Here is an 18,002-nt window from a genome sequence, read left to right as displayed (position 1 = left end):
GAAGCACCTGGGACATGTACCTAATTTTACTTTTCCTTGGAGTTCCTCGAGAAACAGGCTCACATCTCCTCAGGAACACGGATCAGTGTCTCACAGCTCTTCTGCTGAGAAAGTTTCTCCTGACCCCGCACCTCCATCCCTCCGGCCTTAGTGTAAACTTCTCCACTGAAATAGAGAACACGCCCCTGTAGACGCCTTTTAAAAAATTGGACTTTCACAGAATAAAGATCCCTCACCCTAGGGTTCTGTAATTTTCTCTTTGTAGGGTGGCTCCTCTACTAAATTAATTATCTGGTTCTCCTGGAAAGCAATCTTTCCCCCAGTTCATGTTCCGTTCTTGACCTAACATGGCCATTCTTGGCCTTTTGAATGGGATTCGCTTCCAGTGGGGAATTGAATTTCCATAGCAACGCCGCGGCCATCTTGAAAGGACTCTCCAGCTTCTCATCTCGAACACGGGCCGGGGGTTGCTTGCTGGTAAGTTGTGTGTATATTTATTCCCATTTCAGTCTGGGTGGACAACAGTGGTGGCGTCTCAAACGACTAACGGGATGAACAGATAATACATGAAGGAGCCTGCCTGCTTTTAGTTCCTGGGGGCCCCAGGCTCCTGGGAAACATTAGTGTTTTCTTTTTAGCTTCACAGCATTTTTTTTTTTTTTAAACAGTGGGGATTGGAGGTTTTCATCTTATTTCTGAATCACATGGGGTTTTTTCTCTAAGTGAGGCTCCCTGCTAAGCTCGAAGCAGGAGAGAGGCCTGAATCTTAGTTTTGGGTGTGTATCTGTTTGTTTAAAGTTTATCGTTTATGGCTGTTTTTAACGAAACCATAAGAAGTGTGGGGATTTACACAACCCCCCCACACACATGCCACTCCCTGTCAGTACGTCTGAAAGGATCTTAGTTAACTGTGGAGTCAATTCTGATTGAATTGGTGGCACAATTCCTGGCGCTCACAGCCCCCGATTCTCTGGCCTCAATCCCCCTTCTCAGTCATTCCTTACTCCTCCTTGGGTTCTGACCCTCCCACTAAACAGGATTTTAGCACAATACAGTTGGCAGTTACACCTCTCGGTCCTGTGCCCATGAACTTGCAACTTTCTTTCTCCCAACCCACCTGTCGAAGTTGCTTCTTCTTCTAGCAGGAGTCCCAGCTGATGGGTAGTAGAGTGTGCATGTTCCCCTCAGCCCTGAGAGCAGCCAGATGGGGCTGGGGCCCCTGGAAAGCTTCCTGGCCTGTGCTCCCAGCCGAGGGTAGCATTATCTGTTTGTCCCAGTGAGCCAGCCAGCTGATACCATTTTCTGTGTGAGAAGGTTGGGAAGCACTGCTTGAAGGCCCAGCTCGAGGAAGCAGCCTGCGCCACGAACGCCCTCTCAGACCCTCCAGCCAGAAGGCCCCCCCTCCCCTCAGATACCACAGCCAATCCTTAGGGTCTGCTTTGTATCTGGGATACAATCCTTATGGTCTGCTTTGCATTATGGGTATTTAGTGCCTTTTTATAGGCATCCTCCCTGCTTCCCTCCCTCCAAAGATGGAAGATCTGTGAGACCGTCGTTCTTGTTGACTTACACTCAATGTCGATGAGCTATTGTCTGTGATTTGTCATAAGAGCATACATTTGGTCTTCATCTCCATTTTTGGCACAGAGTTCCTGAAGCCCTAGGAATTTCCTAAGTGGTGACTGTATCGGTCTCTTGTTATGTGTATGAGGTTGATTTTAGAATGCCCCTAGGTTCCCAAAGGTTGGGGGCTGCTTCCTGGAGGAACCAACTTCTGATTAGAGGGTTGGAACTTTCAGTCCCTCACCCCCACCTCCGGTGGGAAAAGGGGCTGGAGGTTGAATCAGTTGCCAAAAGCCAGTGATTTAATCAACTGTGCCCCTGTAATAAAGCTTCCATAAACCCCCCAAAAGGATGGGGATTGGACAATTTCTAGGTTGGAGGTTTGGGGCAGGGGGCTTGCCTGGGGTAGGCCTGGATGCTCTGTGGCCTTTCCCCAGACCTTACCCTGGACGTCTATCTTCATCTGGCTGTTCCCGAGGTAAGAAAGAGCCTCTCCTAATAAGGGGGTAATCTGGTAAGTAAAACGTGGCTCTGATTCTTGTGAGTCCTCCTAGCAAACTAATGGGATTCAAGGAGGAGGTCGTGGGAACCTGTTTGTCAGAAGCACAGGTGACAACTTGGGCTTTCGATGGGCTTCTGAAGTGGGGGCAGGGCAGTCTTGTGGGACCGCCCCTTACCCTGTGGAATCTAGGTTGTCTCCAGGTAGATGGTGTCAGACTTGGCTTGAACTGTGGGACACCCAGCTGGTATCTGGAGCTCTGCTTGATGGTGTGTGTTGGAGGCCCTCACTCCCACTCCCACATTGGAATTTGGTGGGCGGAACACAGAAGAGTCTAGAACTTATCCAGCATGTACTTGGGACTCCTTAAATATCTGTTGATTTGAAACCTGGAGCCTTTGCAGCTATGTGTCGACCATCCCCAAACCTAACGCCCCTTGATATGCTGCTATTATTCCAGTGAAACCACCTGTGTTCAAAATAGTTTGGAAATTTCTTTTCTGGAATTACTCTCTGAGAAGGTTTATGAGCCAAAGAATAAAACTGGTCTCTTTTCTTTAGAATCAAACAACATGTATTTAATTTTCATTTGCTGTCATTGTTAGTCAACAATATTTATTGAGCCCCAGGCACCTAGTTGTTTTTTTTTTTTTTTTTTTTTTTTTTTTTTTTTTTGTCTTTTGTCGTTGTTGTTGTTGCTATTTCTTGGGCCGCTCCCGCGGCATATGGAGGTTCCCAGGCTAGGGGTTGAATCGGAGCTGTAGCCACCGGCCTACGCCAGAGCCACAGCAACGCGGGATCCGAGCCGCGTCTGCAATCTACACCACAGCTCACGGCAACGCCGGATCGTTAACCCACTGAGCAAGGGCAGGGACCGAACCCGCAACCTCATGGTTCCTAGTCGGATTCGTTAACCACTGCGCCACGACGGGAACTCCTGTTTTTTAAAATTTAATATAATTGACTTGTCAACCTTATTGGCAAGATTTGGCTCCAAATAAGTTTGGTCTTTTTCCAGAAATCGAATCTACCCTCAAAACATTAAAGGTTTACTATCTTGGAGCAGATTCACAATGATGAAAGCAAGGGATACAAAGCTGTAAAAAACACAACTTAAACCAAAACACAATGAGTGGTAACATCGCTGGAATAAAGGCAGAAGCTCCCAAAGTCTCACTGTGCAAGGGGCAGCTTCACTTAGATACATAAGCCCTGGAGTGTCTGTTAAAAGGACTCAGTGTCCCTGGCCTATGTCACACCTTGCACAGGTATGTGTCATTCAGAGAATGGTGAGGGTCAATGCTGTGTGGTTAGACTGTGCCCTTTGAAGCCAACAGATACAGTTATGTCCTCACTGTCACCTGCTGGTGGCTACCTTGCATATTCATTTAACGTGTCTGGTAGTTTCTCACCTGTATAATGGGGGACAGTGTCTACTTTATAGGGCTGTTGTAAAGATGACCATTGACTCTGGCACCCAAATATTCTGATTTCAAAGAAAACAGACACACACATTTCGGATTACTATTTTTTTCCCCCAAATATAAAAGGGCTAAGGAATAAATTGTTGCCTTCAAACTTTTGGAGACTTGGATTACAGACTGGGTTTTAAGTTTTTCTCTGCTTCCTCTGAAGAGAAGAGTAGAAGACCTGGCATTTGGTTGCCGTAGAATTGATATAGGCTGGATGTCATGAAACACTTCCCCCAAGATGCTTAGGCAGAGGGATGAGTGAATAAATGAGATGGGGGGAATCATTTGTTGAGAAGCAGCATCCTCATTTGGCTGGGCACATGAAGGAAATGCCTAACTTCTTCCTACACAGCACCTATTTGCACGACAGTTGAGACCTTCTTCTGAGCTGTGGTCTCTGCTTTGGGGGAGGGAGTGGGATGGACTGAGCATTTGGGGTTAATATATGCAAACCATTACATTTAGAATGGATAGGCAGTGAGGTCCTTCTGTACAGCACAGGGAACTATATCTAATCCCGTGGGATAGACCATGATGGAAGACAATATGAGAAAAAAGAATATCTATCTATGTATGACTTGGTCATTTTGCTGTACAGCAGAAATTGACAGGACATTGTAAATCAGCTATAATTAAAAAAAATGTTTTTTAAAGAAAAGAAAAGCATGCAGTCTGTACCCAGCTGCATGCCTCTAGGCTTTGGGCACGGGAGCCTGCTGGTCGAGGCTCAACTCTCCAAGAAGCTTTCCCAGGGAAACAAGATTATAACATAATAGGTATGGCCATTTTCCATGTGCCAGGCACTTCGCACAAACCCACTCGCCTCAACCTAGAGGGAGGTACCATAATGGTCCCTGTTTTATGGATGAGGAGCTGAAGGCCCAGGGAGGGGAGCAAATTGACCCAAGTTGCATAACTAGTTAGTGGTAGAGCCAGGATTTGAACTGTCCTGACCTCCCAACGACCTCCTCACTCTTTGACTCTGCCCACTTTAAAGAACTTGCAGATTCGTACAAAGGAATTAATTACTTATTTATCACATTCACTGTCCGTCTTCCTTCCACCAGTATCTAGGCTCTAGGAGGTGAAGAATTTTTGTCTTTCTTATTAACTGCTGAATCCCTAGAACAGCAGACGTGCCCAGAAGAGAGGCTTGTTGAATAAATTAGCTTGTTAACACCTTGTAATACATTAATATATTATTTTTTAAACTTTTTTTTGTAAAGCACATTGCTTTTTAGGAGTTCTGACCTGTGTGCTCCTGAGCTTTCTGACAGCCCCGTATTGCACAAAGCTGGATTTTCATCACTGTGATTAATCAAAATACCAGCTCTATTCCAGGAAAAGCATAGTCCCAGTCCAAAGCTCATTTTCAGTGGGTCCTTTTCCTAGTTAGAGGTGAGCATAAGTCCTGGAAATCAACTTGTCTGGGAGTTGTCATGATAAATGAGCCCCATAGATGGGATCTTCTGGTGGTTAATTTTTTTGAAAGTCCAATGCCTGTTGGTGGAAATGTACTTTACTCATCTTTTTGCTGCTGTCCCTGACTGCTATGGTTTAACATCCATCCACTTTCCCTCCTGGTTCCTAAATGGCTTCACAAGCTTCTGGTCCAAGCCCATCATTTTACAGTTGAGGAAACTGAGGCCCAAAGGGGAGGTGGTCATGCAGCTGGCAGAGCCTGAGGTCGAGTGCTGGTCCCTCTCCCAGCCAGTGTGCCTTCTCCTCCACCATGTGCCCCAGGCAGGAATGCCTTGTCTGAACAAGGATGAGAAACAGATGTCATTAGTCCCCGGAATGGTGAACTTGGGGGGAAGGGACAACAGAGAAGAGTTGCGTGGCAACAGGCACTGCTCCTTGTCCTCCACCACCACATGGCCCCTGCGCTCACTAGCAACCCCTTCAAATGACGGTATTTTCAGCAGATGGGAGGGAAGTAGGTCTTTCTCTTTCCCTCCCCCCCACCCCCATTGTAATTAGTTGTCAAAAATTTTTAGATGGAAGGGGGAATGTTCAGGTCCTGATGAGATGATACAGCAAAGATTTCATTTCATCTTGAATTTGACATTAAACTTTAATAGTCTCAAGGACAAGAAGCCAAGAGATATCAGATGTAATGAGATAAAGCAAAGTTTCTCTGACAGCAAATTTGATCACAAATGGGCTCTGAGATTGCTTCTTTGATATAAATGAAACATAATTCATCTTCTAGCGCCCCGAATGGGCTTTCAGGCTGGGGATGAGGCTGGCCTCTCTCTTGCCTGGTGCTGACAAGTGGCAGCTCAGGGAGGAGGTAGAGGCTTTGCTGGACCCTTCCTGGGGTGGTTCAGCTGCTGCGTCTGGGAAGAGATGGCACAGGCAGCCGTGGGAACTGGAGGGCAGCTGTGGTTCCAGTTGGGGGTGCTTCGAACACCTGTTCTGAGCTGGGTTTTGACTTGGGAGGTCCTCCTCCAACTCAGAATGGCAAAGAGAGTGTCAGACAGGGCGGTATCCCCTCATAGGTCTGGACTTCGTGGGAAACTGCTCTTTTGATAATTCCCTGATTTGGGCATGAGAGGGCTCAACAGTTCGTTTTTGAATGTTCTCTTCTCACTCCTCTAAAACGTCTTCCTGGAGTTTCTGTTGTAGTGCAGCGGAATCGAATCTGACTAGTATCCATGAGGATGCAGGTTCGATCCCTGGCCTCACTCAGTGGGTCAGAGATCCAGCATTGCCATGAGCTGTGGTGTAGGTCGCAGACACACCTCAGATCTGTGTTGCTGTGACTGTGGGTTTGGCCCTTTAAAAAAAAAGAAAAATCTTCCTGAGGCAGTCCCTTTCCAAACCTCTGGGGGCTGCCCAGGTGTGGTGCTAAGGTGCCGGTGGGTGGAGAGTTCTAGCCTCCCAGTCTCCATCAACTCCACACTGATTTTCTTTTCTTCTTTCTTTTCTCTTTTTAGGGCCGCACCTGCGGCATACGGAAGTTCCCAGACAAGGGGCTGAATCAGAGCTGCAGCTGCCAGCCTACACCGTAGCCACAGTAACAGTAGACCCAAGCTGTACCTACACTGCAGTTCATAGCAACGCCAGATCCTTAACCCACTGAGTGAGGCCAGGGATCAAACCCATATCCTCATAGAGACAAAGATGTCTCTGGTCTTTAACCTGTTGTGCCACAAGGGGAACTCCACCCACTTGTTTTCTTAACTTGCATGAATTACCTAGTGCCTCCAGGGTCTGCCTCCCACCTTTTAACAACATGGGGCCCTCAGCCTGTATTATGTAGAGACATTGCGGGTGCTGCTGGGTCAGCATCCCTGGGTTTAGTGAAGGTGGAGGCTGTGCACAGCCTTCTGCCTCCAGCCTTTGGCCCTTCTGACCTTTCCTTCTTAGGTCACAAATCGGTGGATGCTCCAAGCACTGCTTCATAGTGGGGGCAGGGAGGAGGGACCACACTCTCTTGCTCTTGCTCCTGCAGGCTCTGTGGGAAGCCTTTCTTCTCCTGCCCACACACTACTCATCCTCCTTCAGTCTTAATGTCACATCTTCTGTGAAGCCTGTCCTCCCCAGCTGGGCCAGAAGGCAGCTCCCCTCCTCTGGGATCCTGGCCCCTGCAGGACTCGGGGTGGTCTTCCCCGTCTTACTCTATTCCTGCACATATCTGTCTCCTTTTCTAGCCCATAAGCTCCTTGGGCCATGTCTCACTGATCTCTCTATATCCCTGGGTATATCATGGTGTCTGGCATGGAGCCGGTACCCAGTGAGGATGTATTAGGTGAGACTGAACCCTGGCCCAGAGCATGGCCTTCTGGGATGCTCCTGGGGCACTTTGACCAATAGCCTTCCCCTGGAGTTAAGAGAATCAGAATGCCCGCACATTTATCTGTCTAACCAGATGAAACAAACACAGCACATACAGCAGGTTCAGACCAAATAGCTGTCCAAGTTCTCCTTGATTGAGATGTTGAGATTGCAAAGTTGAGATCAGATTGAAGACATGAGGTCTGCTGACCTCCCCTCCTCTTTCCTGGAGGCCCAGAGTGAGGGTTCACGTGAAGGCATGTCACCTTTCTCTGCTCAAGACAGCCTGCACCCCTGGGGGGGAGGGGATATTCTTGGAGAGGGAGCGTTCAGTTTGGCCTTACTTGGGATGTACGAACATGCAGCTGGGACAGTTGTGCTAGAGTAGCGTGTGCGTGAGAGCCAACTAGGCCACCCTGAGAGGCAGAATCAGAGCCAGGAGGCAAGGACTGGTATATTAATTCAAAGGGAAGGTGGCTTTGAGAGCTCTGGGTTCGACCAAAACTATAGATTTAATGCAAATATCCATCAACAGATAAATGAAAAAGCCAATTGTAGTATATCCACACAATGGGGTATGATTCAATGGTAAAAAGCACTCAACCACTGATCTATGCTACAATGTGATGGACCTCAAAAACATGCTAAGTGAGGGAGTTCCCGTCGTGGCGCAGTGGTTAACGGATCCGACTAGGAACCATGAGGTTGCAGGTTCGGTCCCTGCCCTTGCTCTGCGGGTTAACGATCCGGCGTTGCCGTGAGCTGTGGTGTAGGTTGCAGACGCGGCTCGGATCCCGCGTTGCTGTGGCTCTGGTGTAGGCTGGTGGCTACAGCTCCGATTCAACCCCTAGCCTGGGAACCTCCATATACCGCGGGAGCGGCCCAAGAAATAGCAACAACAACAACAAAAGACAAAAAGACAAAAAAAAAAAAAATGCTAAGTGAAAGAAGCCACTCACAGAGGTCGACTATGACTCCATTTCTATGAAACCTCCAGAACTGGTGAATCTATGGAGGTAGAAGGCAGCTTAGTGGTCTCCAGGGGCTGGGAGGAGTGGGTATGGGTGTGGGGTTTCCTTTTGGGGTGATGGAAATGTTTTGAAATTGGACAGAGGTAGTGGTCTGCAACACTGCGAATGTACTGAATTGTTCACTTTAAAATGATGTATTTGGGGAGTTCCCATCATGGTGCAATGGTTAATGAATCCAACTAGGAACTATGAGGTTTCGGGTTCGATCCCTGGCCTTGCTCAGTGGGTTAAGGATCCGGTGTTGCCGTGAGCTGTGGTGTAGGTTGCAGGTGTGGCTCGGATCCTGCATTGCTGTGGCTCTGGCATAGGCCTGTGGCTATGGCTCCGATTAGACCCCTAGCCTTGGAACCTCCATATGCCACTGGAGTGACCCTAGAAAAGGCAAAAAAATAAGAATAAAAAAATAAAATGATGGATTTTGTTATATGAATGTAGTCTAGATTTAAAAATTGCAGTCAAACAAAAAAGAGAATATAGGCTTACCTCTAAGAGATCTTGGAAATTCTACTGGCGTTTCTCAACATCCTGAGCTGTCCTATGAAACTGCTCACATTATATGTGTAGGGGTCTACCTGGGCTGTCTCTCGACATAAATCCAGGGGATACTGTTGATGTGATGGTCCAGGCAGATGGAACATGGTGGGCCTGTGTCCATCCTAGGGTGCCATGGGACTTCTGGCCAAGAGAGGGGCATGGCAGAAGCTCCAGGCCAGCCTCCTCCATCCGTGTCTCCTGCTCCCAGAGTCACGATGGGATTCATTTCCCTCCCTGCTGCTGCCAGCCAAGGGGACTGGCCCGATTCTCAAGACCTGGTGGATAGAAAGACGGTCTCCTCCTCTGTGGCATCAATCTCCGTCCCTGCTGTCCTTCTTGTCTCCCAACGCTGTGATCGTTGCCAGCACTCTTGAGATATAGCAGGCGAGGGAGGCAGAGAAGACCCTGGGCAATGACAGAGGAGACCCGAGTCATTATTTTAATGGAGCCATTGGCTATGCTTCCAATCTTCTTATCGATGTCGTTAGGATTAATTTGATTGCATGCTCTTCTCTCTCTCTCCTTTCTCATCACAAGTGACTTTCCTCATGGATCTTTTATCCTGGGGCATGACAAGTTTCCATGCGTGGGGACCCTTGAGGCGGTGGTGGCAATGTGCAGGAGCTTCTGCTCACCTGGCGCTGGCTACAGAGGTTTCCTCCTCCTGGATGCTTTCAGGGCACTGGGGTTGGAGAGGATTGTAAAGGCTTCTGTCTGGTGGCATCTCCCTAGAAAACTAAGAAATCCTATGTCTTGCTTCCACAGCAGAATTTAGGACCATAGCTCTAAAGAATATTCCTTTGCTCCTTAATGCAGAATTTCTAAGCCACGTGGAATGCTCCTCCCTGGTCATAGAATCTCCCCTTTCACCCAATCCATGCCTCAAAGCCCAGAGGCTTACAAGATAATGTGGTAAGCGCTGTGGGGTGACCCGCATACGGTGGAGGGGCAGAGGAATCAATGGGTGCCAGAGGCCTTGGACCCTCTGCCAGGGGCCTGGCGTCAGGGGGAAGGCTCTGTAAGTGAGGCTGAGGGTCACTTTACATTAACAGGCATCATCTACTGGGTGAGGCCCCTGGTGGTTCTTGCCATTGTCTCCGTGGAGCTGGCCTCACTGAGGCTGCAAGGCAGAAAGGGAGCTTTCTGGGCTCTGGGCAACTCCTATTTGCCCCAACCCACTTCCTCAGGCAGCTTGGGAAGCCCTCCACATGGTCATCCTTCTGCAAACAGTCATGGAAAGGTGCTTGGTGTATTTGCTAACTGCCATTTCGAGTTTCAACAGGGTTGGTAATAGGTATATGGCAGCCATGAATGGCACCCTTCATTAACCCTTTGCCTACTGCTCGGAGGACACTTGCCTGGCCTGATGGCCTTTGCAAGATGGAATGACTCTGGGATCTGTGGGTGGGACATTGAGTGAGCACCCCTCCAGCAGGCTGGCTTGGGCTTCTGTGTCTGGAAGAATGCCCTGGAGGGCTACTGGCCTGCTCTGCCTTCTAGAGGGCTCAGGGTCATGCCTTGTAGAGGTTGGAGGGGAGAGTTAGACCCTGTGGTAGTGCGCTGTGGTGAATGGAGCCCAGAAGGGCATTGAAAACCTCCCAGAGCCCTGCCTTGGCCACTACCTAGCCATCTGACTGTGGGCAGATCATTTATGGGCTGCTTTAGTTGGCTCGAGCTGCTATGATAAAGTACCACCAACTGGGTGGCTTAGAGCAACAGAAATGTATTGTTTCAGAGTGCTGGCGCCGAGAAGTCTGAAATCAAGGGGTCAGCAGGACCGTGCTCCCTCTGATACCTGAGGGAGGACCTTCCTGGCCTCTTCCAGCTTCTTGTACCTCTGGACATTCCTTGGCTTGTGATGGCGTAACTCTGACCTTCCTACGACAGTTTCCCTATGTCTCTTCATCCCACCGTCCCTCCTTGCATATCTGTCTCTGGGTTCAAATGTCCTCTCTCTGTAAGGACACCTGTCCTATTGAATGAGAACCCACCCTAATGATCTCACTTTAACTTGTACCTCTGTAAAGACTCGGTTTCGAGATAAGATCATGTGCTGAGGCACTGGGGGTTAGAAGTTCAGCATCTTTTTTTTTTTTTTTGAGTGAGTTACCTGGCACAGGGGCCTCAATCTGCTCGCTTGCACAATGATGGTTGACCTAGGGCTTCCTCTATCCACGGACCTTCTATGGCCCTGTAGCACTGGCCAGAAACTTTCCTCCTTTTTTTGCCAATGTAAAGGAAAGAAAATCTACATTCCCAAGCAGAGGAAAAGAAGTAGTTTGCATGAGTAGTGTCAGACTCTAAGCTCTCAAACTCTCCTGGAGAGTGAGTTAAAGGGACAACATTCTGGTCTCGCGCCCAGAGATTCTGATCCAGAGGGACTGGCTGGGACCTGAGGATCTGCATTGTTTACAAGCCCCCTGTGATTCTGATAGTATGTGGTCCCCAACTTAAAAAATTTCACCTTTCCCAAATGTACGTGTAGATCAAAACATCAAGTCATACATATATGCAATTTTAATTTGTTAATTACACCTTAATAAAGATGGGGGAACAGGAGTTCCCATTGTGGCTAAGCAGTGATATGCCTGAATAATGCTCATGAGGATGCAGGTTTAGTCCCTGGCCTCGCTCAGTGGATTGGGGATCCAGGGTTGCTGTGAGCTGTGGTGTGGGTCGCAGATGCGGCTGGGATCCAGCATTGCTGTGGCTGTGGCTGTGGTGTTGGCTGGCAGCAGCAGCTCCAGTTAGACTCCTAGCCTGGGAACCTCCACATGCCGTGGGTGGAGCCCTAAAAAAATGGAAAAAAAAAAATGGGAGAATGAAAGAGAAATACTGCTTCGCCTCTTGGTCCAGACTCAGGTACTGTCCTTGCTTAAGAAGTGGAGTGTAGATGCTGGGCTAGAGAACTGGAGGAAGAGTATCTGAACCTCAGCACTTTAGATCCACTGCCCAGGCCTTAGCTACGGTCCCACACAGAGACCTGATGCAGGGGAGGCTCCCCAACACGCATGCCTCTCTTAGGCCCCAGGGAGAGAATCAGGGCTGTGTGAAGGAGGCCGGGGCTGGTGGCAGAGGTGGGCAGCTGCCATCACCTCCGGGCCTGTGACAAACACCTTTCGTCGTCACTGGGAGGAATAAGGTGCATTTTGCAATCCCAGATATTTTTTCTGAATTGGTGAGATGGAGCTGATTTATTTGTTAATTAGCAGATGGAGGCCCATGCAATAATGTGGTTTGCTTTATTTATAATTGACAGTGGTGGGTTTCTGGAGGAGTGCCTGGGGATGCGGGAACGCCTGAAGGAGGGGCTGGGATAACAGAAGTGATGGGAAGATGGGTCATCCTAGATGGGGGCCTTCCGGGTAGATCCCACATTCCTCTACAGACCAGGAGATCAGTGTCTCTTCTGGTTGGAAAATGTACTTGGTCAGGTGAAAAATCAAAGGTACTGTTTATTAAGATGCTCAAAATTTCCTCCTTTCTTCCATTATTTCTTATTCTCTTCTTCTACAAATATTGAATGTCTGCTATGACACATGCTAGGTGCTAAGTGCTGGGGAGACAGCAGTGAATACCACAGACACGTAAATCAGTGGCCCTCTTCCATGGGGTGGCATAACCCTAAAAGGGCTTCTTTTTTAATTGAGGTATAACTGACATAGAATATATGTGTAAGTTTAAAGTTAACGGGTTGGTTCGATACATTTATATATGGTAGTAAATATACCAAGTCAAATATCATTTATCATTTCTTTTTTGTATTAAGAACAGTTAATATTTAGTCTCAGCATCTTTGAAGTTTATAATGCAGCATTATAGATTATAATCACTACGCTGCATGTAATATCTCTAGAACGAATTTATCTACTAGTTGTAAGTTTGTATCCTTAAATATCTCCCTCATTTTCCTCCCTCCTCCTGCCTAGCTCCTGGTAACCACAATTCTACTCTCTGTTTTTAGAGTTCAGTTTTTTTAAGATTCCACATATAAATGATATCATAGAGTATTTGTCTTTCCATATCTGACTTAGCATAACGCCTTCAAGGTCCATCCATTTTGTTATAAATGGTAGGATTTCTTTCTTTCCTGCAACTAAATAATATTCCACTGTGTGTGTATGTGTGTGTATGTATATATATATATGTATATATATATATATATATTCTCTATCCATTCATCCACTGACACACTTAAGTGAATTCCATATCTTGGCTATTGTAAGTAATGCTGCCATGAACATGGGAGTGCAGATGTTCCATATATATATACATACATACATATATATATGTGTACGTGTATATATATATATATAGTCTTTTTAGGGCTTCACCCATGGCATATGGAGGTTCCCAGGATAGGGGTCAAATCGGAGCTGTAGCCGCCGGCCTACACCACAGCCACAGCAATGCCAGATCCAAGACCCATCTTCAACCTACACTACAGCTCACGGCAACTTGGGATCTTTAACCCACTGAGCAAGGCCAGGGATCAAATCTGTGTCCTCATGGCTACTAATTGATTCATTTCCACTGAGCCACAATAGGAACAACCCCCTTCTCTATGTCTTGAAGGGCATGTGAACATTTTCAAATAGGCTGAAAGAAGAACAATAGCCTCTGGTGAAAAGCAGTTGTAGGCAGGTAGCATAATGGCCAGGGACTTGGGCTTAAGCTCAAAGCCAGACTGTCTGTGTCAAAAGCCTGCTTCTCCACGGACCAGCTGTGGGACCTCAGACAACTCCCCTCACCTCTTCAATTTCTTCCTGGGTTAAATGGAGATAGAGGTAGTATCTGTCTCCTATAGTTACAGCAGCAATTAAATTAGGTTGTGTGTGTAAAGTGGTTGTCACAGCTATGGGCAGAATAAGCAGGGAAGGAATGGTGATGATGATGATGATGAAGAAAGTGATAACGGACTTGATGAAGGTGTTGTTGGTGAAGGAGGAGGGGGAGGAGCAGGAGGAGGAGAAGGGGCCAACCCTTAAGCCAAGGACTTTATAAACGGCCATGCCACCAATTCCGGAGAGAATATGTCATCTCTCTGACCGGGAGGGGCTGCCTGACCCGGAAGGAAGCATCCCTTGGCCAGTGTATGAGGATAGCAGCAGTTTCACAGTGTTCCCCTCTTGGGGGTCTACCACCTGTCCACACACACATACGTTCATCCTGTGCTCTAAGAGCACCTTGACCATGAGCCCTGCAGAGTTGCAGTGCTGGCTTCCAACTCCTATCCATTCTGCAGATCTCTTTGCTTCAGTCTATGAAAACAGATGGTATAAGTAATTAGAAAGCCAAACAGCTTTGCTAAGACCCCAAGAAGGAAACGGTTTCTGCCAAGCATTCGTAATAGCTACCATTGGCCCCAATTAGGTGTCAGGCCCTCCACACAACAGTGATCCTATTAACGGGTAAATCAGACCATGTCCCTCTGCTGCTCTAGAGGGATCCCCACTTCACTACAAAAAAAAAAAAAAAAAAAAACCAAAGCATTTCAGTGGCCTCGGAGGTCCTATGGAGACTGACTTCCCCTTCCCTCTTGGACCTTATTTCTTGCCACTCTTTCCCTCTGGCTCTCTGCTCCAGCCATGCCGACCTTCTTTGCACTGCAGGCGTATCAGGCACCCTCTCACCTCTGGGTCTTTGCACTGTTTCCTCTGCCAGGGGTCTCTCCTCCACGTTCCCATGGCTCCCTCCCTCACTCCTTTAAGCCATTGTTCAAAGACTCCCATCTCTGTCAGGACCATTCCAGCCACTTCGGTGTACATTGCAGACCCTTCCCCACCCCCTTACTCGGTTCTTCTTTCTTCTTAAAAACACCTACCTCCTACTATACTGGATAATTGTCTGATTTACCATATTTTGCCCAATTTCCTATTTGGAATGTAAACTCTATGAAGGCAGGGGTTTTTATCTTTTTTTGTTTGTTTGTTTTGATGAGGGAATCCCGGTGCTTAGACCAGTGTTGGGCACACAGCAGGAGCTCCATAAACAGGTTGAAAGATATTTAAGTGCTTTATGTACATTCTCTTATTTAATACTTATAACAAAGCTTCAAAGTAGGTAGTATTTTTTTGTCTTTTTTTTTTTTTTTAATGGTCGTACCTGCAGCATATGGAAGTTCCCAGGCCAGGGATTGAATCTGAGCTGCAGCTGGGACCTTAAACTCACTTCACTGGGCTGGGGATCAAACCCATGCCTCACAGGGACCCAAGCCACTGCAGTCAGGTTCTTAACCCCTGGCACCAGAGTGGGACCTCCCAAAGTAGGTAGTATTATTATCCCCATATTATCCTTTGGTTAAAGAAACAGTGGTCCAGAGAGGTCCAAAAAGCCATGGCCAACGTTTTCAAGGCCACACAACCAAAAAAAAGTGGAGCTGATTTTGGAACCCAGTATTACTTTAGAGCTGATGCTAGGGTCTGTTATACTCTGCTGCTTCTGCCATCCACCTTTCCAGTCTCTCTCCGGCAAAATCTAGTTCGTACAAGGCACTGTGATGGGCTGGTGGATCCAGAGAAGAAATGACATAAAACCAAGGGATCACTGCCTTCAAGGGGTACATGGGACAGCAGGGCAGGCCTCCAGGGGCTACAGTCAGATCTGTAGGAAGGGAAGGAGGTTGGTTCTTAACATGACTAAGCGGGAAGATTTGGGACTATTTCCTTTGTGATCTGGCTTCAAGTAATATTCATCTATTTTCATCTTGTCTGTGTACCACAATACCCACAAACTCTGCACAAAAATCTCTACGTAGGAAGGCAGAAGTCTCATTTGAAAATTTTATTTGGTGCCCGACATGGTGTCGGTCCCCTGAAAGCTCTTGGTAGAAATTATGGGAGGTGGGGGATGCCTGAAGCAGGAGTTTGTCATCATGTTTCTGCTTTAGTGAAAGATAGCCCTGGCTGAAAATCACAATGGAGAAAAATAATCAAATTGTTCTACTTCTGTGAAATCCCAAAGCCTAAAGTTTAGTTTCTTAAGTCTGGATTGGTGGAAGTATCTATAGAAGAAAGTAATTGTGCCTGGTTTCTTGGTCTGAGAGGCAAGTTTTGTGAAATTCTTTCCAACTAATGAATGTCAACACAATTCCATTTGTTACTATTGTTATTATTTCTAAGAATAATAGCGAATATTTGTTGAGCATTAGCACTGTGGCAAGCTTGTTACATAGATTATTTAATGGTCTTAAGACCCCTCACCCATAGGTAGTAACATTCGTTCCATTTTACATGTAAGAAAATCAACTTGGAGAGATGAGTAGTGGAACATGTTCAACTAGCCCAGTGCTTGGGATATAGTAGCTGCTCCAACAGTGTCTGTCTCCTCCTTGGCTTCTCTTCTTAATAGAACACTATGGTTGTAGAAGCCTTGAACTTTCCTAGACGCACCTGGAGTCCATTAGTGTTTGCTGCCTATACCACCTCTTGGGTTAATGAGTTTTATAAGCCGACAACCAGCTGTGCCAAGCAGTAGCTCTTCCTTTCATTTGTTTTAAACTACCTATTTCAGGCTTCAAGTGGTGCCTCTGTAGATCCAGTGATTTAGGAGTTGATGATCCCATTCATGCTTGTCTTTGATAGCCTTTAATCTCTCAGCCATTTCTGGTGCACCTGCTAAGTGCCAGGCATTGTGCTACTCTCTGTGCATCTGAAGAAGAAACCTCCCCTGACCTTAAGGAGCTCTGGCTTAAAAGACTTTGATTACTGGACTCTGAAGAAATGGACTTTGTAACCAAGTGAGCAGAGGCACTACACTGAGCACAAGAGCTGCATGCCACACAACTCCAAGTGCTGCCATCCCCATGGAATACAGTGGTACGCTGTGGATTTGTGCAGTGTACAACCTGCACAACGGCATTCGGGGATCTTGTTGCTGGTGATTGGTGGGGGTGGGGGCAGCACAGGGATGGTGTCATAGCAACTTACTAATATTTTCTTTAAAATTCTCTGTCCTGGAGTTCCCATCGTGGCACAGTGGTTAACGAATCTGACTAGAAACCATGAGGTTGTGGGTTCAATCCCTGGCCTTGCTCAGTGGGTTAAGGATCCTGCGTTGCCGTGAGCTGTGGTGTATGTTGCAGATGAGGCTCGGATCCCGCATTGCTGTGGCTCTGGTATAGGCCGGCGGCTACAGCTCTGATTAGACCCCTAGCCTGGGAACCTCCATGTGCCAAGGGAAGCGGCCCAAAGAAATAGCAAAAAGACAAAAAAAAAAAAAAAATTCTATTTCCTTATCTGCAATATGGTAACATCACCCCCTTCTTTACAGAGTCACCTTGAGGATTAAGCGAGGTTATGCTCGCCCAGTGAAGATTACAAGATCTGGTACACAGGGGCTGCTGAGCAAATAGTAGCCTCTCTCATCTTGTCTTTCCAGGGTCAAGAGTGTGCTTTGCTGTGGAGTGAGCTCTAAACAGGGCTGATCTTATCTGGGAAGGCTCAGGCCAATTAGTCCTACCTGAGAACATGCACGTGTTTTATTGAGACCTTGGCACTAATCAATAGACACAGTGTTCTCAGCGGCTGCTGAAAGGTTAGAAACCTCATCTGAGAGCCTAACGGCTGCACAGAATCCTCCCCATCTCCTTCTTGCAAAGCTTAGACAAAGTAATAATAGCATTGTTACCGTTGTTTTTAGTCAATAAATAATTGACGTTGGTGATTTGCTAAAATCTTTGAACACGCTCCTTAGATTTGGGTGATTCATACAGATTTTGGTAATTCTTCCTAAGGTGGAAGCCAGGAGACCTGCATTGTCAGCCTCCCTTGCAGCTGAGGCCTGGGTCATGACTGAGGCTGGGCCAGGCAGACTGGTCCACAGCACTTGCCGAGAATGGATGGCAAGTGGAGAGGGCCAGCACAGGGCAATTGGTTTTCATGCTCATGCGATGGTGGATTCTTTGGGTCTCTGAGGGTGGTAGTGGCAGAGCTTCTGGCTGATGGAGGCAGGTGCAGGGCCTGTTTTCACAGACCACCCACAGGGAGTTAAAGGTCCATCCCGACTTCATGGCCTTGGACACTGTGTCTGCGTTGCTGAGAGCTATGCATTTCTTGTAATAAATAGCTTTTTTTTTTTTTTTTGGCCAGAGTGGATTGGGTTCTTTACCCCTAAAAAGGCTTA

At 47.2% G+C, this 18,002-nt stretch overlaps 1 protein-coding gene across 9 annotated transcripts in view; it reads left to right on the top strand.

Annotated features, from left to right (window-relative positions):
• BUD13 (BUD13 homolog) overlaps window positions 1-18,002 on the top strand; it is a 678,491-nt gene that overhangs the window by 255,933 nt on the left and 404,556 nt on the right. Inside the window, exon 15 of one of the 9 annotated variants that reach the window (XR_014815376.1) lies at window positions 266-477. The exons of the other annotated variants lie outside the window; for them this stretch is intronic. The gene's annotated coding sequence lies outside the window, so the exon portion shown is untranslated. The remainder of the gene's footprint in view (window positions 1-265; window positions 478-18,002) is intronic. 9 annotated transcript variants of the gene reach the window in all.

This window comes from Sus scrofa, chromosome 9 (assembly GCF_054392235.1).
Source record: "Sus scrofa isolate SSC_HxYL_T2T_F1_AM1 chromosome 9, Sscrofa_HxYL_maternal_Yorkshire_Landrace_v2.0, whole genome shotgun sequence".
In the NCBI taxonomy this organism is placed as follows: domain Eukaryota; kingdom Metazoa; phylum Chordata; class Mammalia; order Artiodactyla; family Suidae; genus Sus; species Sus scrofa.
Note: the sequence above shows the minus strand (reverse complement) of the source record. Positions and strands in the feature narration are given on the sequence as shown.